The following is a 25,791-nucleotide window of genomic DNA, read 5'->3' as shown; positions in this document are numbered from 1 at the left end:
CTGTAGAAGAGATGGAAAAATGTTTCCTGATTCCTTCAGATGCCTCGCTTGTGGCTTGCTACTCTTGGCTAAACTCCTCCTGCGATCACTTCTGAACTAGCCACATTTTTCAACGCTCCGTCATGACCACCCTATTTTCTGCAAGTGAAGTGATTCAAGGTTTCTTAGTTGGTTCAAGGAACAATTTTGGGTGGACTGGAGATGAGTGGTACAACCAATTCAGATGCCTAGGACTCCGCCTGCAGTCAGTCAGCTCCTCAAATCTCAAACAACAAAAAAAGATGAAAGAGATGAATTTACACAATCCCCTTTTCCCTTACATTGCCTGTCATGAGGAAAAGGGCAGGAGTCCACCTAAGCCCACTCAGAGTTGACAGACTCTTATTCTTAGCTCCCATGGGCTTACTGCAGACCCCCTCCCTGCAGTTCCAGACACTGCAATCTGAGCATGCTACCAGCAAGAAAGATGGTATAGATTAAGGATGTTGAGCAAGCAACTTGCCACTGGGAAAGGTTCCACCGAAGAATTGTGTCCCCCTCCTCTCTTGGCACTCTGCAGTGAAGAGTGAACTTTTGTCTCTCTTCTTCCCTACCCTAAAAGTCCCAATCTTGTCGCACGACTGAGCAGATATGACTGAATTGGCTCTGATGGCAGGTTTTAGTTGCCCTGCAATATTTAAGCTCCGAGCCAGACGGCTTTATGAAGTGAGTGACAGTTGGTGACGTGGGGAACAATAGAGAGGGGGAAAAAAAAAAGAGAGAGAGAAAGAGGCAGAGACACAGAGAGGAGAATCCACTGAACATGAAAAAGTGTGGAGGGGGGAGAGGAGCAGGCAACGGGCAGTGAAAACCTGATACATGCATAAAGGAGAGTTTGTACAGTTAAACGGGGAGTGAAGCATCTCTGCAGATCTGCTGTGGTTCAGCACAGCTCTGTGACCCCACTCACTAGTCTTTGGGTGTCACGGTATGACAGGTGGAAAGGGAGCACCCACATCTCTGATGGTGGCAGAACTAATTGAATTAATTTATTACCCTAGCCCCAGCTCTGACAACCAAGGCATACGGCTGATTTCCAGCACAGGTGGTCACTAAGGCACTGCCTCTGAATTTGGCATTCTTGGATACTTTGGTCTGCCCTTTAACATCTTTTACTAGGAAAAAAGAACCATCAGTCAACCTTAACCAAAGCTGAGAAATACTAGTTTTACCGCCTAGCCTTTCAGTGTCTTTGTTCTGCTTAGTTTTTCTTCCAAATGCATTTTGCACATGCACATGCATCAAAAATGTCTAAAACAAACTGTTTTGTTAAGGAGTGTAGCCGAATTCCATCAGCCCAGCAAACAGGAATGTTACCTCAGGCATACTTGCCTACCCTCAGCCATCTGCAAAAATGCGGGAGAGCCTGCAGAAGAAATATCTCACGTGCGGTAATGCATCCGCAAGGACAACTGCACTATGAGTTTTGATTATGAGGCAAAGGATATGGCTTTATGCTGAGGTGGTTTTTTGTGGGTTTTTCTGTAAGAATTGCTCAGAACATGTTCTCATTGCCCAGCTCCGAAGAAAAAGAAGCTTATGGGGTGCAAGATCTGCTAAGCAATGACACAGGTACCAAGCTTATAAAGTGACAAGCCAGCAAGTCGCTCTGCTCCCTCTTTACACAAAATCATCACGGAATTTAATTACCCAGAATAGCTCTGGGAGACACTGTTTCTAGAAAAGCTGTCATTTGAAAGAGATATTATAACTTGAGGGACACAAAATTATTATATCTTCAAACCAATCATTCGAGGCCTCTTTTAAGCATTTCTGGGCATTTGTGCCCAAGTAAGTTCCGAGCTTCAATTCAACAGCTGTCTTCCCAAGCAGCTTTTAAGCTGAGTTGCACAGTCCCAGTATCTAAGGCACGAATGGAGGCAGAGAGGATGGTATTCAGGCTGAATTTCAAAGGAGCTAGAGATGGAAGAGAATCAAATTTTGCAAGAGGGACCAGTTTAGAGACAAAGAAAAATCAATCTCAATGCATAAAGTTGGATAAAGGTCATATTCTGAACACCTTAATAAATCACTCTCTTAATAGAGAAGTAGTAGAGGCCTGGTGCATGACATTTTCTGCTCAAGCTATATAAAGTATTGGAAGAGACTTTTCTGGCAAGAGGACACACAGAGGAGAAGATACGGAGCCCAAGAATATGCACTGATTAAGAACAGGCACAGTTTGTTCATCGAGAGGAATAAGGATGGTAAGGAAGAGTAAGGAATTATTTTGTTGCTTTGTTTTTCTAGACACTGCTGAGATAAACTAGGATTAGTACATGAGTCATGTGCTAATGGTCATCACTGCCACCCTCATCTCCTCTTTGGGAAGCAGTAAAAGACAGAGGACTGACTGATACAACCAGGAGCTAACATCTTTAAATAATGCCTGCAAGCTGCCGTATCACAGAGGCCAAATGGTTCAGACATTATACTGCCCGTCCCTTTTCAGATTGAAACTATTCTTTTGAAAAACAGCTCTGGCTGAACGTGTATATCCCTTTTCTGGGCCCTATCTCTCTAATTAAATAAGCCAAAACTGAGATCTGGTATGTAACTACATGGCTACAGTCCATCTCTTAATTACATCCAGCTACTGTCAGAGACATTTCCCATTAACTTCCTATCTGCCATTTGCAAATACTATCCAAATATCAAACACTTTCTGGCAAGATGCAGAACTACTTGCAAGATGCAGCTGATGCAGAAATTATATTCAAGTTACTCATCTTTGGGTACATGCAACCTTCTCTTGAATGATCAGGGTGAGTTTTTTTGATATCATTAGATATCATTTGATATCATATTCCCTAATGTGGGAACAGTGAGCTTGCTGGACATTTCTGTTTTGGGGAAAAGCACATGGTGCCTTTAACTGGATTACTGAAAAAAGGCTCTGGTACAGATTTTCCAGCTCACTAGGGCCTCCTCTTCCTGCACACGTATGGAACATATCCTAAATAAAGATGGCCAATGAGGAATTCCTCTTGTATTGGGACTACACAGGGACGTGTTTGAGATAGGGATGGAGAGGAGAGGGCAGAGCAGAAAAAGAACAAGAAGTGGCCTTGACTCTCTCAGTCATCAGGGAAGTGCTGGAAGCCAGGGCTACCCTTGTAACATGAAGGTAGTGGCTGTGAAAAAAATTAGTTGAGACCATAAAACCAAAGGTCTAGAAGACTGGACCTCACAGAGCACGGGGCATCTGTGTGAGTCTGCACAAAAACTGCAACACTGACAGTGCCAGATGAACAATGGCCAACACTTCCAACCTGTGTACCTGGCCTAATTTTTATGCTTTCATTAAGTAACCTGTAGAAGTGCTGAGTGCATCCATCACCAAATACCAGAACAAGAAATATTTGTGTCTAATGAGAGTAATACTGTTACTAGGACTTCTTCTTGGCTTCAGAAGAACCATGGATGTCTCCAGCACTTTTAAGACATTATTTACTTTGGAAAGAAGTTTGCTTCATTGAGGAGAACTCATAGCAAGCTCACTACCCTGTACTTCAGGAGAGCAGACTTCGACCTCTTCAGGGATCTGCTTGATAGAGCACCTTGGGATAAAGCCCTGGGGGGAAGAGGAGTCCAAGAAAGCTAATATTCAAGAATCACCTCCTCCAAGCTCAAGAGTGATGCATCCCAGCAAAGAAGGAGTCAGGCAAAAATGACAGAAGGCCTTCACAGATGAACAAGAAGCTCTCAGACAAGCTTAAAAACAAAAAGGAAGCCTACAGAGAGTGGAAGAAAGGACAGGTCACCTGGAAGGAATACAGAGAAATTGTCTGAGCAGCAAGGGAACAGGTTAGGAAAGCTAAAGCCCTGATAGAATTAAATCTGGCCAGGGATGTCAATGTCAATGCAAAAAGTCACTTTAAGTATGTCAGTGATAAAAGACTAAAAAAAAGTGGGGCTTCTCCAGTAGGAAGCAGAAGACCTGATCACCCAGGATCTAGAGAATGCTGAGGTACTCAACAGCATCTTTGCCTCAGTCTTCACCAACAAGAGCTCTAGCCATGCAGCACAAGTCCCAGAAGGCAAAGGCAAGGACTGCTAGAGCAAAGAACCACCAACTGCAGGAGAAGATCAGGTTCAAGACCATCTAAGGAACTTAAAGGTGCACAAGTCTATGGGACCTGATGTAATGCATCCAAGGGTCCTGAGGGAACTAATAGATGAAGCTGCTAAGCCACTATCCATCATATTTAAGAAGTGGCAGCCTGGTGAAGTCCTCACAAACTGGAAAAGAGGAAACATAACCTCCACTTTTAAAAAAAGAAAAAGGAAGACCATTCAGAAGAGAGCTGCAAGGATGATCAGAGGGCTGGAGCACCTGTCCTAGGAAGACAGGATGAGAGAGTTGGAGTTGTCCAACACAGAGAAGAGAAGTTTCTGGGGAGACATTAGAGCAGCCTTCCAGTACCTAAAGGGGACCTACAAGAAAGCTGGAGAATGACTCTTTATAAAGGAGGGTAGTGATAAGATAAGGAGTAGTAGTTCTCTACTAAAGCAGGGTAGGTTTAGATTAGATATGAGAAAGAAATTCTTTACTCAGAGGGTGGTGAGGCCCTGGAACAGGCTGCCCAGAGCAGCTGTGGATGCCTCATCCCTGGAGGTGTTCAAGGCCAGGCTGGATAGGCCTCTGGGCAACCTGGTCTGGTGGGAGGTGTCCCTGCCCATGGCAAGGGGTTGGAACTAGGTGGGCTTTAAGGTCCCTTCCAAGACAAATCGTTCTGTGATTCTATGACTTCCCATCCTTGAGCTGCTTTGAAGTTGGTCACTGAGCTCCCATCTCCTGGCGCCACTGAGACTGTAAAATTTCCACTATAACTCAGCTTTTTGCTCACAAACTACGAGGTCACTTGGGGAATGTGAGATTTTTCATTCCAGATGGATTTCCAACACAGACATGATGTCAGGACAAGGCAGGGCCATGCTATTGAACAGCTCTGTTCATGCATGATAGCAGATTGTGCAATTATATAGCACATAACCCTGGATAATGATACCTCTCCCTCAAACAAAGTTATCTTCTCCTGATCTGCTTAGCTAGAAAGTGGCACATGCTTCCTGTTCTTCTGCTGAGCACACAAACCTTTCACTCACGGCTGAAGCTGAATACCGGATATATTCATTCTCCCTACAAGAACCTGGGAGCTTTACCCAATGCTCTTTGCTAGATGACCACCCAACTTAGCAGACAGTTGCATTCTAGTAACATGCTTCTTAGTCCATCCTTGTGCCAAAGCTGTCAATCAGTGTGATCACTAGAGATGAGACTCTTCCCAGACTTCCTCTTCTCTCTACCACCTATTGGCCTTGGAAATCATTTAAATGTAGCTAGTGCTGGGCAAATCTTTGGGCAGAATTTGCCAGGTCCCTGCAAAACTGGCAAATGTCAGGGTCCCCATTTTAAGGGCAGAGCTCTGAGACTTTTCCAGGACTTGCCCAAAGTTCAGCATCTCTTCAGAGCCCTCAGGGAACTGGGGAACACATTTCGCTGCAAACAAAACTGCAAACAAAATAGAAAGAAAAGAGAGGGAGGAAAAAAAAGCATCAGGAAGGAGGAAAATTGGGGAAGTATGCAAGTAACAGAAGAGGCGAAGTCAGGGTTGGATTATGCTGGGGCTCAAGTAGAAGATAAATACTTATGAGAAATATGTTTTTAATTTAAGGGATGGAACAAAACTAGACAATGAATAAAGATAAGCAGAGCAAAAGTGGAATGCCTTTCAATATCTCTTTAACTTAAATGCAGTTCTGCTCTGCAAATTACTGTTATAAGAGGACCTGGGGAATTACAGGCCAGTCAGCCTGTGATACCTAGAAAGATACTGGAGCCAATTATGAAACAATCAATTTATAAGCATCTAAATGACAATAAGGTGATAAGAAACAACCAGCAGGGAATTCTGAAGAACAAACTCTGTCAAACCAGGCTAATTTTCTTCTTTGACTAATAGGTCTGGTAGACAAGAAGGAAATGGTAGATATCAAGTATGTTGACTTTAGTGAGCATTTCAGAAATATCTAGATCACAGACCCCCCAGAGCAGCAAGCATACCACTGTGCAGCACCTACACAGGATGAAGTACATAATCAAGGGTAATTATCAGGGCTTCACTTTCCCAGCTGGGAGAATCGCCTTCCCGACGTTTTGGCCCCAGGGCTGCTCTGCATTTCCTTGAGTGATTCAGACTACAAAACAGAAAACAAAATGGAAAGGATGTCAGCTGGGCTGGGGTCTGCCATTCCTTCTGAAGGTAGAGGGATGGGAGAGATCTGAAGTTGAAATGAACAGGAAACACTGGAGAACTGGCGTGCCCTCCGCAGAGGTGACTGTATCAAGATATCATTCAGAAATGGTGAGGGCATAGACACCAAACACACTGGTCCAAAGTAGATCACAGAATTACAGAATCAGATCATAACCATTTTGACAACAGTGCAGCACAGAAAGGGCTGAGGTGGGACTGAATACGAGTCTGTTAAGTGAAATTCCCACAGAAAAAAAGACAAATCTCATTCTGAAGTGCTTTAAGGGGAGTTTTGTGTATAAGACAAGGGAAGCAATTATTCTGTGCATTTACTTGCTATTGCAGAGCTCTCAGCAGGAACAGTATGTCCAGTTCCAGGCACTACATTTTACAGAAGATGTTGACAAATTGGAGAAAGTCCAAAAGCAAACAACAAAATGATAAGAGATGAAAAAAAAAAAAAAAAAAAAGACTTATAAGGAATGGATAAAATAACTGGGTTTGTTTTTTCTAGGAAAAGAACAACAGGAGGGGAAGCATGGTAACAGTCTTCCAGCACATAAACATTTGTTATAATGGGTGGAAAGACTAAGCAGTTGTCCTCCACATTCACCAGAAGTAGAAGAAGAAATAATCAGCTTAATTTGCAATAAAGATGATATAGCTAAACATTAGAAAAACACTTTGCAGCAGTAAGAACAGCAAAGCACTGCAGCACACTGCTTGGGGAGGCTGTAGAATCACAGGAGGTTTTTATGAAGAGGTAAACAAACATCTGTTAAGAATGATCCTATCTCATAAAAAGGAAAACAATTGGAAGGGAAGGGGGAGGCTTTCTGAGGTCTTCGGCCCTATGTTTTTATCATTTCTTGGCATTTGTCTCTGAGAAATACCTTCAGAAAATAAAAAGTATCTTGCCACCCACCCTGAAAACTCAGCCTGGACATCCTGAGTTGCCTACACCGCACAGTGCAATGCTGAGCTGGGCAGATATCAGCTCAGGTCTGAAAGCAGGTCTGCTGTGTCAGCAACATGTTCCACTTGAGCTAATTATCTCCTCTAGAGTGGGGCTAATGAGCTGGGGTGGTGTGAAGCACACTGATGCTATGCTGCTTCCCATGCTGGAGCTAGCTCGCCCCAGGCTTGTGGAGGTGTCTCCACACCACTCTGCCTGCCTGACCTGCACTGTCCTCGAGGAAGCTTTGGGATGACCACTGCTTTATACCTCCACTTCAGTAAGCAGTGATAGCTCTGAATGTGCTGTGAATTTAGAGCTGCATGCTCAACATAACCACGTTTCGAACAATTTGTTCTCCTACTATCGCAACTGTAAGATTAAATGCCATGCCTTATTTAGAGCATTTCATCTGGACATTAAAGCTAACCATGAAAAACAGCGTGCGAGTGACCCACGGCACTGCCAGTAAGAACCTCTTCTTCTCACACAGTTTAGCGCTGACCTTTTCCAGAGATGCTGATTTTATCTTTGGGCAGGAGGAATAAGAGCCACCCACCTCATCTCGGCAGAACCGCTGCAGCGGCATCAGCAAAGCAAAAATAGGAAACAGCCTCTGCCAAGCGGTCTCTCGGGCTCCTGCATCCTGAACCACTAGCGGGCGGTGTTTTCTCACTCATGCACTGCACGGCGCCAGGGGAAGCCGAGGGATGCGACGGCTGAGAAAGAAGGCACAAGGCGTCTGTTAAGCTATTTCTGCACTCTACCTTTCTCTTCCCTCATTTCTTAGGCTTTTTCTGCAGATACAAAACTAGGGTGAGCACAGGAAAGTTAAGATGATGCAGTTGATCTTAAGATGATCTGTTTGGAATACAATTTTTACAGTACCTTTTTAACTGTTAAATAGATGTAGACAAGCTGATGTGAAGATCACTTCTTTATGACGTTGTGATGTATACCAACTGACCTGCATGATTTCCCCTTTCATAACAGCAAAGTTAATAATAAAATCTAAGCTCACAAAGTACCTGAAAGGCAAAGGAGATACGCTGTCAATGGTCAAAGGTAGGTGTCGTAGTACCACAGCAGAAGCACAAACAGCACTAGGAAGAGAAGAATAGTCTTAGACACACAATTTCACTGCTCGGCATGACTTCACTTAGAACTTGACTGAGCTTCACAGACCTTTACAACAGCACCACGTTAGAAATTCTAGGTTCTCACCCTAAAGCAGATGTTATTTCTGAGTAGGTGTACTGTGACAGGGCACAGAGCTTGTAGGCAAGGTATAGCATGTGCATTACAGAGCCATCATAGAGAAAATACCTTTCCTGGGTCCCCATATGTCCTCTTATCTAGCCCCTTCTCTTGCCCCGAACCTGCCCTGGGTCAGACATGGAGATGCAGCACATCAGCTGTAGGGCATCACTGAGAAGACCTGAGAATACAGGCAGCTGCATCCTTTGGTGGCCCCTGGACTCAAATTTCTCTCTACATATTTTCTAGGTTATATCCTTTCCACTGCTGTTGAGATCCTCCTTAGAGAGGCAGATTAACTGCTACCAGGAGTTGTGAGGTATCAGAGCAGTCAGGGAACACGTTGCTTACCGCCAATCTGTACTATATAAAGCAGATCCAGGGATGGCAGGAACATGTACCTGATAAAACTTCTGGTAATAATTGCTCAAGGCCTGGCAGTGAAAGAGGGGCTAAAATCTCCCAAACCTTTGTGGGGATCTGTGTGTTTGTTTTATCAAGGCTTTTTGTATAATCTCTTCTCAAGCACAAGATGCTGGAAGGGACCAAGCTTCTGAAGGACCTGAACAAGAGGGCACATCTGGAAACTTCTTGTGTTACCTCCCTGTCCACAAGGTTTGTTGCCTTTCAGTTTCTGCTGGGGGCTCATTCCCTAGTCCTTTCTCCCTTCTGGGCTCTCCTAACACCACCAAGGCCTGCCTTGCTGAGTGGTAGTCTCAGGGCTCTCAGGAGCGTTGTCACCACCCACTCTCCACCTTTATCTCCCTGCCTTCATTTCCACACCGCATCATTCTGCGGTGGAGGTGCCCCATGCACATAAGGCGTGGAGGTGGCTCGGGAAAGCTCATAAGCAAGACAGAGCAGTGGGAGGAATGGCAGAACAGGCCATCTTCCCTATTTCTCCCTGTCCCAAGAGATGAGCATACCTGCCGTGCACTCTGGCTGACCTCAGCGTCCCATTTCCCACAGCAGAGTACGTTCCCAGCCTCTCTGGGGAGGACATCCGTGGGGACGGTTCCTGTTTCCCTGCCCTTTCAGTCATTTGCCTTCCTGAACCTGATATGATTGTTTCTTTGGGCACAGTGTAAAGATGCCAGCAAGGAACGGAAACCTCTCATGCCTCAGCAATTTATTAAGAAGGATGTTATTGAACTTGGAAACTGTTGAGCCAGTCGTTCTCTTTTCCTGATTAAGGAGATAACCCACTCATCCAGATAAATCATCCATCCAAAGGTCTTGGGCATTCCCTGAGATAATTTGGCTTCAAATTAATAAACAGCAAGGTGGAGGGAGGCAGGGACTGTCTATGTACAGACATGCCAGAAAATGTAGATGCTAGGGCTGAGGGGCTTCCAGTTTGAAGAAACGTTTTTTTCATTATTTCCAGCAAACTGCAATCCTGTTACTACTCAGATTAAATATTAACAGTAATGTGGTTTAAAGCATTATTAGGATCCTTGTAAAAGGAGCATTAAGACTCTTTGGGTGTCCCCCCTTCTGTGTCAGACCTGGCAAACTTTCAGCAGCTACTACTGTGGGAAGTCCCGCTTTGGAACAGCGGCTGTCAATAACTCTCCACTTGCTCAGCACCATGAGCCCCCATTCTTGTCCGATTGATAAATACCACCACAGTGAATGCAGCTATGACTACAGATGGTTCCTCAGCAAAACACAGGCATGTATTTTAATGGTTTGTGACTCTCCAGTCCCTTAAGAGAGGGAGAGTGTCCCTGAAGCTCTGAAGAGAGGACACAAAGAGTCATATGTTGGCCACCCTGCTCCAGCCCAGGAAGCAGTAGGTCTCGCTTTCAAACCCCGCTGCTGTACATCAGCTCTGCTGAGTGGTGTTGGGTATATTCAGCTGCAGCCCCAGCTTTTCCTTTCAAAAGCACATCCTCCTTTGCAGAAGCACAATATAGAAGACGAGTCTATTCTAATACATCATCTTGGCTTGTGTGACTGAATGTTAAAGTCAGTGTCTATAGCCCTAACAAGGATTGAGATGACAGAAGCAGGCTAGAAAAAGAAAAGGTATTACCCATTCTCTTGCTCATGATTTTGAATTCTGATTTTCTAATTAGCAATACTGAATATTTGAGAATCACTATTCTAATAACTGGAGTGATTACTTAGGTCTGCAACAGACAGCTTAGCAACACTGGCATATGGGAGCATTGGTTATTCAGGTCCTACCTAAAGAAAAAAGAAACCTCGGTGATTATTTAGTTTTACACATGCTGACGTTGCTGACTCAAAAACAGCTCTAGGGATTTTTAAACGTTCTAAGCAGTTTCCTGATTTTACAAATCTTAAGTCTGAAATGATCAAAACTTGTATTTCACCTCATCCAATTGGGTAAAGTGAAATGAGAGACTGGTAGTAGGCTTACAACTTAACTGCATTGTTAAATGAAAGCAAGAGGTCCAAAATGGTAATGCAATGCCTTCAAAGACACAATGCTTTAAAAAGATCTGTTTCCTAGCCCTGAAGAGAATTGGAATTTAAATAAGAAAATATGAATAATGATTGAGAACTGCTTAAAATAATTTACTAGTCACCAAAAATACACAACCCCCCAGTAAAGAACAGCGTAGTGATTAAAAAACTACAACCAGATGTAAAGAGGATGTGGTGGCGGCTTTAAAATAAGTCAAATTCATATGGCAAATAAAGGAGAAGTTGAATATAAACCAGAAGATAGAAATTACAGAAAACTGATGATGGAAGTGAAATGGGAAAAAAGACTGACGAAGCTTTTTTTTAAAAAAAAATAATTAATTAAATTAAGATTGAAATGAGTCCTAATCATGGTATTGATCCTTTATCAGTTGGAAATGTTAGATTGTTCAATAATAATGCAGACAAGACAGATGAAATCAATAAAAACTTCTGTCCAACTGCCAGGAAAAAGAGTAAATGAAGACAACGTTTTTGATGACATGTCTATTCCTATAACATATCAGAAGAGTTAAATACCAGCTACTAAAACCAGATATCTTAAAATCAGCAGGACAGGACACTTCACACTGAAACTTTCTTTAAAAAAACTGCACAGGAAGTCTTGCACTATTTGTATTGATTTTCTGTACCTCTTGGTGCAAAGGAGAAGAAAGCCTGCAGTCTGGCATTTTGTAAAGGCTATGCAGAGAGGCATAATTGTGGTATAATTATGTCATAACTGTAATTATTCATAGCTAACTACAGACCTGTGATATGATCTCAGTCCTAAACTAAATAATTAAATGTCTAACACAGAACACAGAGAATAAAGACAAAAAGGAGGGAAATATAACTGTGGACCATCACCCCTGAGTTTATAGAAAATTCATGCCATTCAACAACATTGATACTTTTCTCTGAGGAAACTGCACATATCATTGTTAAATATTGCAAAGCTGGTACAGTATACTTAAGATCCTGGAGGGCACTTTCCCTCCTATCACATGGCAATTTGATTAAAGAACTTGCCTGACGTAAAAATAAGATAACAGTCATTAAATGGACTATAAATGGCCTATCAGACTGGTCCCAAAATACAATTGAGAACCAGAAGTGGTTAAGTTTGCAGTATGTTTGTACCAAGATCCTGCAGGGTTTTGGTCTTTGCCCTCATAATATTTTTAGTCCATAACCTGGAAGAAAACAGTGACATTTGCAAAATATTTGTTAAGTCCAGAAAACAGATATATCATGAAAAGGGGGACAGCTGATCTAGTGCATCCCGGATGACACAGTTAGTTGGGAACACACAGAGAGGGCTCGCTTTAGCGGAAGGAAGGTCACGTCTTGCACAATCACAAGGAGAAGAGCTGTAGCTCTGCTATGGAGAACTTTGTCCAGGGAAGCAATGACTCTGCAAAGAACTCTGATCTCAGGGCAGCTGAGGAGCTGCACATGAGCTCACAGCATAACTGTGTTTGAAAGGGCACTTGATCCTTCAATGTACATGTAGAAGCAAGGTCTGTGTACCACCTCAGTCCTGTTCCTGGTTTAATCTCCAGTTTTTGTAACAGTCCACCACTGCAAAAATTATTTTTGTTATTTTTTTTATCACCATTATCCCTTCTTCATGACCCCATGACTCAGCAAATTAGAAAAAAAAAAAGTGCTTATTTTCTGATTCAAAAATCAGCTTGTTTTATGACTACCTGCTGGTTTGAATGAAGAATGTACCTCCCAGGATCGTCTTCTCACCTTGTACTGATCATTTGATATCTGAGCTCTACTCTTCTTTAGTACATCTCCCAAAAATAATTTATGATCCATGAGGAAACCCAGGAAGCATTATCCTGTGGATTTTTGCTCATGCATTTCAAAAGCTGGTCTCATCTGCAAGCCATGTCTCATCTCTCCGTTCTGGAAAGCTAGTGCCTATCTTTGCTATCCATACAAGAGAAACAGCATGAAGGACAAAAGCAAGACCATGTAAGAAACAAATGGAAAGTGAGAAGACTGGAATTACTGGAAAGTAAAATGAGAATATCAAAGAACACTCAGCAGAAAAGAAATAAAGGAATAAACATGCTGCCCAAGGACAATACATATGCCAAAGTACAGCTTGCATCCTTCAAGTTTAATACAGAAGATGCCCCACAAAGCTTTTAGGGGCATTTGTATCAAAGGCTATCGTGTATCAACACCTCAGCTGCCCATGACAGACTTGTATCTATCCAGCATGAAGACGCCAGCAACCTCGTGTTTGTTACTGTACTGTTTCAGCTCTGTTGGAGTACAAACTCTTGTCTTGGCAAGCTGTCAGTAAACATACAGACAGCCCTGCAAAGACTTATGAATGGCCAGCTGCTGATCATGTATCTAAAACAGAGACACAAAAAACCTCTTGCAAATTCCCTTGAATGCTGTTTGGAATATACATTGGCACACCTGTTGGGAGCCGCATGACGCTCCTACAAGTAGATATTAACTTAGCTGGGAATTGGCACTTGGGTTAACAGGTCTCCTCAATGCCAAAGACTTCAGTCACTGATGAATCTCAGATGTCAGAGGTTGGAACCGATTCATTTCCTGCAAACCAGTTGAAAGAGCTACACTCTTTGAATGTATTGCCTATCCTGCCAAAGCAAGGGAAACCTGGAACTGTCATAGAAACATCTGTCCTGGGAAAAGCAAGGCTGCCAAGGAATTAAGGAAAGGGTATTGACTTCTGACTTTCTTTTCATGAAAGGATGCATGGAACACAAGCCTGGGCAAAAAGACAAGCAAGGGGCAATAAAAATCTTATTAATGGAACAACAGAACTTAAAAAATAAAAATAAAAATAATAAAAAAAAAAGCTTTCTGCTAGTGGTAGGAAGAGAGTAGGCTCAGACTGCAAGTTCTAGAGGCAGCGCTGACCTAGCTCATGCCCCAGAAAGAGAGAAGATAAAATTTCCATAGACTGCCATGGAAGGAGAGCTGTGAAAATGCCAAGTGCTTCTGATGATGTCCCTTTTAGGCAAGATATTTAAACAGTGACAACTTAGAGATGGCCACACACAGACCACACATCCCTGACCCACAAAACACACTGCTGCAGAACTGAGCCAGAGACCCAAAGGACTACATCTATCCAAGAGCACACATGGGTTCAACCGCTGCATGGGCTACAGAAAGGGGAATGAGCTTCTCAGGAAGGGTTTCTATCTGAACAGCATAGCCATTGCGCAGCAGGGACCAAGCGTCCCTTCCGAGTCATTAACTCGGCTATTTTGCACAGCAATAAAGGCTAGATAAGGAAACAGCCAAGAGCAGCGCAGATTGCCAGAGAGGGGTGGGGTAGAGCAGAGGTCCCTGTTTCAGTTCCTGACAAAGTGGTTCACTTTTACTCCCCACCACGAGATAGCTGCCTCAGTGGCACAGGTTATCAATGACCAGAGGCAGACCCAGTAGAAGTGGAATAAACCCAGGGAGCGAGGACATGACATGTTTCTGACAAGACCCTCTAAAGCAAAAAACTATAAGGACTGGAGAAAGTCTCCCAGGGCCCCAGCTGCGCGAGCACAACCATCCTGACCATGTGCTGGCTTGCAGTGATAACATTGTGTGCCGAGGTTGGCATGCAGTCCAGGTGAAATCACAAGTGGAAAAGCTTCCCACCCCATGTGCCTTTGTGGTCACGTTCACAGCTCCTCGCCTGCTCACCATCCCTCGCCAGGCTCCACCCAGCACTCCCCTGCACCCGAGGGAACACTTTGCCCTGCCTGGCTTTCTTCCACTAGGTTGGAGTAGCACTGGCTCAAAAGTGGCCATTGTATTTTCTTAGCAAATACTGCTACAGCTAGTACCTGCTCATACTGCACATGAAGGCCCAGAGCCTCCACAGACATGCCTTACTGTTGCCCCAACCTCCGTCTGTGACAGCATTCATCTTCCCAGCACTTCTCTCAGAAGATTATAACAGCTACATTGCCCACATCAACTTTTCCACACACACACCTATGTCACAGTTTAAATCTGTGAGGAGAAAAGTAAGAAATAAAGCAAAACCCTGAAATCGTGAATATCTGGATAGGTTAGATCGACGGGCTGAATCCAATCACACGACATTCGACAAGGCTAAATGCCAGGTGCTGCACTTGGCTCGTAACAACCCCATGCAGCAGTACAGGCCTCGGGAAGAGTGGCTGGAAAGTTGTCCAGCAGAAAAGAACCTGGAGGTGCTGGTTAACAGCTGGCTGAACACGAGCCAGCAGCATGCTCAGGTGGCCAAGAAGGCCAATGGCATCCCGGCCTGCATCAGAAATGGTGCGGCCAGCAGGGCCATGGAAGCAATTGTTCCCCATACTCAGCTCTGGTGAGGCCACACCTCAAATATTGACTTCAGTTTTGGATCCCTCACTGCAAGAAGGATGTTGAGCTGCTGGAGTGTGTTCAGAGAAGAGCAAGAAGCTGGTGAAGGGACTAGAAGACAAGACACATGAGGAGCACCTGAGGGAGCTGAGGTCATTTAGTGGAAAAAAAAGGAGGCTGAGGGAAGACCTTATCACTCTCTAAATACCTGAAAGGCAGTTGCAGAAAGGAGAGTGCCAGTCTTTCCTGCATCTAGCCCATGCCCCCTTCTCCCAGCAAAGAAGGGGTCTGGTTGCTCCTGCTGGGGACACTGTCTCCTCCCACCCTGCACAGCAACACAGACCCCAACCCACAGGTGCCACCATGGATGGTGGAATGGGGCTCTGAGGATGAGGAGCTGGTGGCAGTGGCAGCTCCTTTTTGAAGTGTTGGTGCTCACCTTCACCATCCTCAGTGGCAGAGTTGGCTTCAGATCCCAGGCAGTGGGATCAAGGTAGGTGCTTATACAGGAAAAAGGAACAAAGGGAAAGCAGAGAGAGCTACTTAAGCTTCAAGTAAATGAAGATTTTTGCTTCAGTAGAGGAGAGCAATGGGACTTGACTATTTGCAGGCTGTTTGCACAAGGCAGGGTGAAAAGGAGTAACAGCTGGGGTTGAGAGGGAATGCCTTGAGGGAGTCCCAACTTACAATCCCTTGCATGCTAGCAGAGAGCCAGCCTCAGATTGTAACTCCAGAAAGAACTACCATGACCATTGAGACTCACATCTCAGAAACTTGGGTAAGACGATTTAGAAGATATCCTTCCCATCTCCTCGAGGGTCTACTTTCTGACAAGAATCCAGCCAGATTTAAAAGATTCACCTGTGGAGAATCCTCCACAACCCTCAGTAAGTTTTTTTAGTGATCGACTACAGAGAGTTTTTTTTTTTTAAAAAAAAAAAAAAAGTGCTCTTTTCATACCTTTTTTACAGTTTCAAATTCCAGTTATTGAATCTTATTATACTTCATTCTGCAAGAACATAACTTTGTTCCTCATGTAAATAGATATAGACAATAGAAAAGTTAGCCTTCAGCTTTCTTTTCCCTTCAATTCTTTGACCTCTTTCACTGGAAGGCACACTTCCAACTCTAACATTCAGGAATTTTCCCTGAAACCTCTCCCATTCAGGAACCACCGACAAAAGCACTAAATAGAATACATGGGAAGTGACAATGTTAGTACTAAATGATACGCACACCCGGCCTCTCCTAGAACTATTCATCCTGAAGTTATTTACCGAAAGCTGCACACTTTCCCCCAGCTACAGCATCATCCTGTAATTCTGTTGTCAGCCAGTGAGCCACTCCAGCCCTCACTCTTTTCTTGCCACTGCTTCCCAAGACAAACTTGCTACCTGATAAGCATAGCCTCTATTCCTTATTCTTTGGCATGTGACTTGCAACAGCTAACGTTATGCTTGGCCACATCTTTCCAAGTGATCCAGACTATAGCAATAATGTCTTTTTTCCCAATGCTTTAATTATTTTTCAGACATTCCTACCAGTCAATGACCTTTGCTGTCTTTTAGACGATTGACAGAGTTCAACAGCACACAGCAATAAGCGACAAACTTCGCACAACTTACAGTTACACACCTCCATCCATTTGGGAAGTGACATGTTTCCTGTAAAGTTCTAATGCCTGCACTGGAAGAACTACTACCACAAAACCACTGAAAGCACTACTCCATTACTACCTATTCCTAGTTCAATCTGCCTTTTTTTAATCTGATGTAAGTGCTTTAGAGTAAAAGTTACTATCTGATCCACATGTCCATAGTGCCTACCAAAAGCAGGCCTCCACTTAAGAAACATCAGTTTTCCCTCTCCGACTGGGACAAAAAGCAAATGATTTATGAATCTTGAACTGCAACTAGGATCTTGTCTATTTAAGTCAAAATCTCTCACCAGAACACTGGAACGTGAATAACTTGTTCCAAAGTGTCTGCAGTGCTAGTCCCTCGTCTGGCATAGTGTGCACACATGATTAACTTCACTCTCTGTCAGAGGAGCTAGTCACAATGCACAGCAAAACACAGGGTTTCAGTTTTTAACGGAACTGGGGCCCAGAAAGAGGCAAAAGGGAAAGCAAAACGGGAGGTTAGACAATGGAAGCTTTTCTCTATGCTGTTGTAAGTACAGACCTCTTCTCAAATCTTTTCAGTTGTTGCATACACAAATACAAGTCTGAATTCCCGCTGCCTGATTGCCTCAGGTGTGGTACACAAATTACAAGTAAGTAATTCCCTTACTTCCAAGGGTTTTTTTGAAGATTAATTACTAACCCTTAATTATACCTATGTTGGCTGGCTAACAAATGAGTTGAGGCAACACCCTTGGCTGGTGAGATCCACAAGGGAAAAAAAAAATGGATTATTCCATCCATGGAAAAGGGCTTGCAGGTCTGGCATCTCAGTGTGCAGGTCTCCCATATGGGACAGAGTTCCTTCCAGGAACCTGTGTCTACAGCAATGTCTATTCTTCCCCAATTTATTGTGGGATCACAGTATAAGAAACAAAATCCAGTGGCTTTGTTCAGTGTAAGCTAACGGCGTGAGTGACACAGCTCCTTCCTGGAAAGCCCCCATCCCCTCCATCTGAGCCAACTAGTGCAAGAACAACCCACCTCCTAGAACATTTAACTTGAGCTGCAAGGAACACTTTGATTTCCACATCATCCAAGCAGCTTGTCCCTTTCTGTCAGGCCACACACCAGAGAAGCTAGCACACTACACGCTGCTCAAGTTTGGTGCTTCTGACTGTGAGGACAGGTGTAGTTATAGGGTAAAACAGTAGCCACAAAACACCAACCCTTACAACAATCTAATAGATACTAAACCTTTATTAACATTCGCTTTAGTCACTTGACTGGGACCAGGAAACAAAGCAGTGTCTTACAAGCACTTCCAAGTACCAACATCTTGCACGCTTCGTACCCCAAGGTATAAAAGAGGCCTATGGTAAGAGACCCATGAAGATTTCTAATGTGAAGAGCCTACACGCCAAGAACTTCAGAGATCCAAACTGCAGTACCACTGCATTCAAGATAGCAAGAGGGGCAGGAATTTACAGAACATCCATGGCTACTGCATGCACTTCTTACCCTGTAAATCACAAAGTAAAATAGCAGGTATATTCCTTTGGTCATATATTCCCCCAAAGCAATCTGATGATTACAGCATTTTTGATAGAGATCTGATACAGAATATCCAGACCATGATAGAGACACATTCATCACTGTCTCCTGTTCCCACCCACATGAATTCAGGATAGTTACCTAGGGGATAAAATCTGATTTTGTTGAGTTTGGAGAAAGCAACAGGTCTTCGGGACTTACCATTTGATGTACTTGCCCCCACAGAAACCCTTAGCCTAGCTAGCTGAAAAAAATATAGTATATATGGTATATATTCCATGGCTAGGAAATTTCTCCATTGTACAAAACATTTAGTAGTTTTCTTTTCTTGCCTCTCCCTCACTATTTGGCTTCCTCTTTTTCTCTTTTTGACTCCTTTCCCTTTGTGTGACCTTCTACTTCAGCTTGACTGGGCCTTTCATTTCTTCTTTACTTCATGTTTCTTCAAGGCTGATCTTCTTGGATAAACCATACCAGTAGCACTGGGTTCTCCTGTCCCCCCCCCGACTGATGGGGTTCATACCCCTCACAAAGTATATCCCAGTAGAATAGGCCTGTGTGGAAAAGCAGGCGTCCTAGGTACTGTTTGATCCTTACTGCTTCATACAGGAAGAGCCTGTTTATAGCCTTCAGCCTGCAAGGACTTCTGGAATTCGAAATCCTTTCTCCTTCCATTTTCAGGGCAAACAGCTGAAGAGACTAGGAATCCTGCCTCCCCATACAGATATCTTGGCCTTCCAGATATCAACCTTACCTTTAGATCCTGCAGCTCAGCAAATGTGCTATCATATATCCCAGTGTTTGCCCAGCCTATGCAATCTGATAGGCCACCTATATTGAAGAGGGTGATTAACGTCTAAGAATGGATGGGAAGTGATCTTCCACACAGCCATGATATATTTTTGGAAGGGCAAGGCAAAGTCAGAAGGGCTTACTGAACTCTTTGATCATTTAAGCTTTTGGTTACTAAATAGCCACCAGCATCCTTTCCATAAATCCATTTATTCTTAGCTACATGAATCCCCATCCCCATTTCTGGGACACTAGCTTCTACTCCTAAGCTACATCTTTCTCTCAGCTACACCATCATCTCTCAGCAGTTCCAGTAACTGATTACCCAAGTGTTCTCCTTTTTCTGGTTGATGACATGGCCATGTACCGTACCCTCCTATCACCTTCTGCAGCATCCCAATCACTTGACAGGAGCAAGCACTAGGCCACAATCTGAAGACTACCACTTCTAAACCTTCCTAAAAACTTGTAAGAGAATCCACTCATTTCATGCATTTTTCATAGCTCCTCTTCTTCCCCTCTCAGTTTTTACATTCACATCTGCTGCTAACTAGCCTCATTTTAGCAAAGCACAGCAGGAGCGAGAGAAATCTCTAAGTCTCAAGGCATTACAACATCAGGAGTACTCCCCCACTTCCATTATCTCCATGCCCTGCTTTTTATTTTCTCTGTTCCCTTTTCCTTCTCCTCCTTTCATCTTCACTGGCACGATGTGAACTGTTACACTGGGTCTACAGCAGAACTGAGCTGCTTTGTGCTGAGCACAGCAGCAACTCAGCTAGTAGCCCACATCCCCTCACTGCTGCACACTGGACAGAGCGGAGGTGGCTGGTGTTGGGTGCCTCAGAACACCCCCAGCAGACACCAGAAACCTGAAAAGAAGCTACACATAGGTTGTCCATCAGTAAACACTGGTGGAGGGCATGACTTCAGAAGGACATGGACATCTCACACCTGCCTGTAGCAGGAACATTCATCTCAAAGTAGGACTCACTACCTTGTTTTCCTTCCTGGCATAAGTGCATGATTGAAAAAAAAAATGCAGTAAGTACACTGGCAGTGACACAACCCAACAGATTATCAATTAGTATGTTTTGCAAGATTGGGTGGTAGGGAAGACTCTTGGTCTTATGTGGGTAGATTACCCAACAGACAGGAAGTACATTGCCACTTTTTTTTTTTTTTTACCCCCGTAGCAGCTTAGCTTAGCATTTTGTTCACTTCATTTCATATGTTCTGCTGATCCACTGAGCAGACTTCAATGTCATAACTACCACCATCGCAAAGAACAGCACATTTCAGGTAGTAATAGGTATTCATTTCAAGGAGAACTGGGAATTTGTCTCCCAAGTTGTTGTTGTGGTCCTAATCCTGCTTAGTATGAACAGGTCAAGCTAAAAAAAAAAAAAAATAATAATTAAAAAAAAAATGTTGAAATGCAGGAAAAGAAATTTTGAAACCTTGGAAAAATGCATGAAGGTGAGTGAGCAGACAGAAAGATTCAATAGGTGGTAAAACACTGCTCAGGAAGATGGTAAGTATGAGGGGATAGCAGACAGCCATGAAACATGAGCATACATAGTCCACATGGAGAGGATGAAACCTGACAAGAGAAGCCACAGAAATTATAGGAAGCTGAAGAACAAAGGTAAGGCAGTAGGACTTGGGAAGTAGTGCCAGACAGGCAGGAGGCTGGGAACTGTAAGCAGCACAGCAATAACTCAGGAGATCCAAGCTTTTCATTTAGAGGATGTAGGCAAGAAGGCAGGTTTTGGAGGGGCAAGACTGGTGGGATTTGACAGGTCCATGTGCAAGACAGAGCTTGGATACAGTAAAATGTAGTAATCTGGATGTCACTGTCAGGAAGAATAGCAGAAATTCTAGGGGGTGAAGAGAGGTCATCTTGGGAAAACACAGTTTCCCACACATCAAGTTCCAGATGTTGGTACAGGATGACGGAAGACTGGAGAAATGGAGAGAAGCGGGAACAAAGATGTTAGTACAAAGTGTTGGACAGAAACAACAGAACAGGGGAGGAACAGGGGAGGAGGACAGTTCAAAAGCACAGGAAAGATCAAAGCTGATGGGAAAAAAATTAGACTCCTAGAGGTGGATGGGACAACACTAGATATTCCTGTGAGAACAGATTTGGGATTATGGTATTGAAAGTAAACTTCAAGGTATTCAAGCAAGTATTGGTGCAGAAGAACTTGCCAAAGATAATGTGAATGCAGAAGATGCGGAAGTTGTTCCATCCTGTAGAGACTGCAGAATGTGGAAGTGATTACAGGGATGATTGTAGGACTAGTGATATGTAAAAGATACATAATTATAAGCCAGTGGATAACAGTACAGAGTAGAACCATAGTCCAAGAAGAATATGCTGAGAGCTCCACAAGATTTTCTTAATAAGATGGAAGAGTAAGATGGCAAGTCAAATTCAAGTTTTTCATTGATTTCCACTGGAAATTAAACCTCTGTTGTCAGTGTTGATTGCTTCCTCTAAAGGAGGAAGTCCAATCTTCATCATTTAAAAAACTTGGTCCAGTGAAACTGAAATAGCATCTTCAGCCATGAAAGACATGAAGGACTTTGGCCCCAAGTTCTTTGATAATGTCTTCGGCACAATTTCATTTTATTTTCTTAAGTCTTTCTTCAGGAATTTTAGCACCATGACTTCTCTCCAATTCAGAAAGAAGGGCAGTAAGTCTACAATTATTATTGTTTTAAAAATATTTAAAGCACTCGAATTTCCCACTCAGAAGGGGAATTCTTCTTTCCAGAAAGCTGCATTACAGTTTCCATTGTTCTCCTCTTGTGGTGAGAAGTTGCACAGCAGTCTAGCACTCATTAAAAATTCCAAAATGACATACCTGCTCAGTAGTTGCTTGTGGTTTTATTTTCAGGGGTCCTTAGTTAAACCCGTAAGGAGAAGTGTCGCAGGAGTATCCCAGTTTGTTGCTTGCCTGTAAAAAATATTTTATTTTTTAAAGATTGCTGAGGGCCTGTAGGTAGAAATTAGATATTCAAAAATAGTAAATACTTCTAGCAATAAATCATAGTAGTACAAAAACTACTTGATACCCCAAGAGAGAAATACAGAATTTCTGTAAAAGAGAAGTAGAAAACCATTCCTTCCCACTGTCATGGTGTTTATAACTCTAAGCACTACCATACTGCAATCACTTCAAACAGCTTACATTTCCAACTCCACGAGGTACTGAAAAGCAATAGCTATCCCAACTTCATCAAACCCCTATTCTAACACAAAATTCCTGTGCTGCCATGCCAATCATATCAGTAGGTCAACACATCTGGTGTTCAATACGCCTTGGAAGTTATTCTGCCCGAGTCTTGCTTCAGGTTAGAGCCTTTGCTTTATTACCGTGGTCTGGATCAGAGTCCCACACCAGTTGTCGGCTGCAGGCAATTCAGGCTCTCATACTCTGCAGCGTTTTCTGCAGAGCTGCTCAGGAGATTACACCAGCGATGGCATTTTATCAGTACTGCTATGAGGTGAGTGCAGACATGATAAGGAAGTGTTAAAAGTCAACGAGGTGCCATTGACAAGGATTGAAGCTGGGCTCACGCTTCCCCACCGATCATGTGTGCGCTGATGTTGTGCAGTCCAGTTGCCTTCTCACCAGCTGCTGCTTTGGCAGGCAGCACATTTCACCCTCCCTTTTTGGTACGCAACCTCCTGCCGAGTCAGTCAGCTCATCTCCACTGGAAGTGGTCACTGCATCAGGTCTGTAGGGAACAAATCCTTTCTTAAGAAACCCATAGAGGTTCACTGCTGAACATTAACGAGAATTTTCATCATTCAAATATGCTGATAGAAGGGTAAACCAGTTGCTTTAGTCCTTCTCCACCACTCCCTCCCAGAATGGAAGCCTCCCTTTGAGGGATCTGCTTTCCCAGGCAAGCATTCACATGCTCTGCCTGGAGCTGAGCAGAACCGCCTGGCATTCAACCCACAGAGATTATCCCCACGCACAAGCAAACCCCAAGGCTTAGGAAACCTGCTGTGATTAATGGCTTGATTGGGACCTAAGACTTTCTCCTCCAGGTTTTCAGGAGCAGTTGAAGAAGCTCATAAGAAATTCATTTATGTTGTGCAACTATTGGCACAATCCCCAAGGTGCAAACAGCCAACAAGCCATAGGCCATGCACACCATGCAGATGTCATAGAAAAAAAAAAAAAAAAAAAAAAAAAAAAAAAACAGCTCCATCCTTGCCATGGCGACCATAGCCTCTGCAGTGCGACAACAGAGTTGGCCTAAGTAGCCAGGCTCTGGTCAAAGTATTTCAGAACAACTTGAAACTCAGCAATCTCTCCCACAAAGATATATAACAAGGATCCACTCAAATACCAAGGGTACCTCCACCAGAACTGACACAGCTGATATCCAGAAGCTCAAGCAATAATACTCTGGGGAAACAACCAATTTGCAGAAATAATACAGCACACTAGCACACAGCAAACGCCAACAGCCATTACAGTGAGCTAAAGGACTCCATTATATTCCCGTGGGGCAGGTGTGTTTGCCACAAACAGCCCCCTTCCCAGCTGGTACCAATGAAATCCTTACCAGCAGCCTCAGTGCAGAGGCCAAGGTCTGAAAGAAATCCTCAGCTCACCTCCGGAGGCCCTGCCTTTGTGAGGCTGAGGCAAACTGAGTAGATACAAGGAATGCTATATCTTGCTGGTTCTTTGACATTCTGAATTTACATTCACAGGGAGAAGAGAGATGTTTCTTCTAGGCATGTATTTGCTGGAAAATGCCTTCTGAGACATCCATGCTTTCTGTTTCTTAGATGCTAGGGGCAAGAAGAGTCTTTCACTATTCCTCAAGAATCAATAAAGTATTCCACCTTGCAAGCACTAGGAAGCACAGCAGAGCCCCCTTTTCCTGATCCTTTCCTTCTCACTGCCAGGAGAGCAGGCACACAGATGGATTAGTGGTGAGACCTCGATGTCACGAACAGCCCTCACCATGCTATATGATGCTACAAACTGGGAGTCCTGGCCCTTCTGGCAGCCGGAGGGAAGACAGTGGTAGGCACTGCTCCCTGGACACTCCCAAGACTTACAGAACCAGGCATATTGCTAAATGGGAATCTTTCTTTCCCAGGAGAAACAGATTTCCAATACAGAAAGTCAAAATTCACCGTGAACTCCATCTAAGGCCACAAGCCATGGCTGTAGATGTTGCTCTGTTTATATTTGCATAGGTCGAGGGAGAAATTCTGACAGTAGCTGTAATGTATATCACTCGGCCGCAGGCTTTGTGCACTAAAAACTTTCTCAGTGGCTCCAGGTAGCCATGGCTGCTCCAGCCTACAGCAAGAGAGGGGTAGGTGGCTGTGAAGTCCCCTGGTGCCTTCTCTGTGAAGGATGCAAATGCCATGACCTCCATCCTCCCTGTCTCTGAATGCAAGCCTGCCTGCAGGAGCAAGCCACCAGCCACGTTTCCTCTGCCACCTGATAGCGCTGCGCATCCCATGAAATGAGCCTTCACTGTCCAGACTTCCTCTCTCCCTTCAATGTTATAAATGTCCCAGAATTGCTCCAGAATTCAGCAATTTCAAATGGATATATATATATATATATATATATGTGAGGGAAGAAGAATTTATTGAGATCAGTTTCTCTCCCCACTGCCAAGGCAAGCTAGCTGTGGCTTGTGCCTTGCCATGGCAGCCCACCTCCACCCTACCTGACCCTCCCCGCCATCTTGTGTCTGGCAGCCATTTTCTATGGCCTCTCTGTGGGCAGGGTATGGCTTGCACAGGCAAGCAGTGAGCTCTGGGAGGCTGTTGGCTGCTGAAGATGCAGAGAGGTTGCTGGTTGACACAAATGTGTCTTTAGCTTGCTAGCTAGCCCTGCTCACTGCTAAGGGAAAGGCTGGTCTGGGTGCCCCCGCACTGGCTGTTCAGACACTGGCACCAGTCTTACGGTGCTGGCCACAGGGAGCTGGGCTTTGCTGCCCTTGTCCTGGCTCAGGGCTCCTGGTGGGCACCCTCAACTCCCCTTTGTCCTTGTCACTGGTCTTCAAGTGATTTAGCCTGAGACCTAGCAAGCTCTTGAGAGCATGTGACTTTGTAAAAATCCTGCTCCTTCCTGGTTTTGTCTGGAGCAGAAGCACCTCATGTAGGGTCGCTCACAACATGTCTGCTCCCAGCCCTGGACAAGACCTGCAAGTTTGCTGGTCTGGCAGGTTTCCCCGACTGTTTTCCCAAGCAGTTGCCCAACTTTGTTTGAGCTTCAGGGAGTTCAGTTTGGGGTGAAGGGTAGGTCAGCTCTTATCTCGTATCTACATGTGCAAGTGTAACCCTTACCAGTTCCCTTTACAGCTCCAAGAGTTCCTGCCTGGCGTCGCAGTGAGGACCACACTTTCCCTCTCTGTTGGGGCCTTTCATCAGGAGTCAAGCAGTGCCAAAGAGCCACAAAGATTTCCTTACAGACTCACCAGCTTTAAGGAAAATCCTGGGGGTATCTATGACTTTCCTCCTTGGCATC

At 44.1% G+C, this 25,791-nt stretch overlaps 1 protein-coding gene across 3 annotated transcripts in view; it reads right to left on the bottom strand.

Moving 5' to 3' along the window:
- Positions 1-23,764, bottom strand: part of GJA8 (gap junction protein alpha 8) — a 31,463-nt gene extending 7,699 nt beyond the window's left edge. Inside the window, exons 1-4 of one of the 3 annotated variants that reach the window (XM_035315539.1) lie at positions 23,642-23,760; positions 22,867-23,060; positions 22,653-22,776; positions 22,141-22,233 (exon numbers count right to left, since the gene is read on the bottom strand). The gene's annotated coding sequence lies outside the window, so the exon portion shown is untranslated. Of the gene's footprint in view, positions 1-22,140; positions 22,234-22,652; positions 23,061-23,641 lie in introns of all 3 variants that reach the window. The other 2 variants (XM_035315538.1, XM_035315541.1) reach the window with 2 other exon arrangements.
- Between the last annotated feature and the right edge of the window lie 2,027 nt (positions 23,765-25,791).

Source organism: Oxyura jamaicensis, chromosome 1, assembly GCF_011077185.1.
Source record: "Oxyura jamaicensis isolate SHBP4307 breed ruddy duck chromosome 1, BPBGC_Ojam_1.0, whole genome shotgun sequence".
Taxonomy (NCBI): domain Eukaryota; kingdom Metazoa; phylum Chordata; class Aves; order Anseriformes; family Anatidae; genus Oxyura; species Oxyura jamaicensis.
This window is presented reverse-complemented; position numbering and strand designations above follow the sequence as displayed.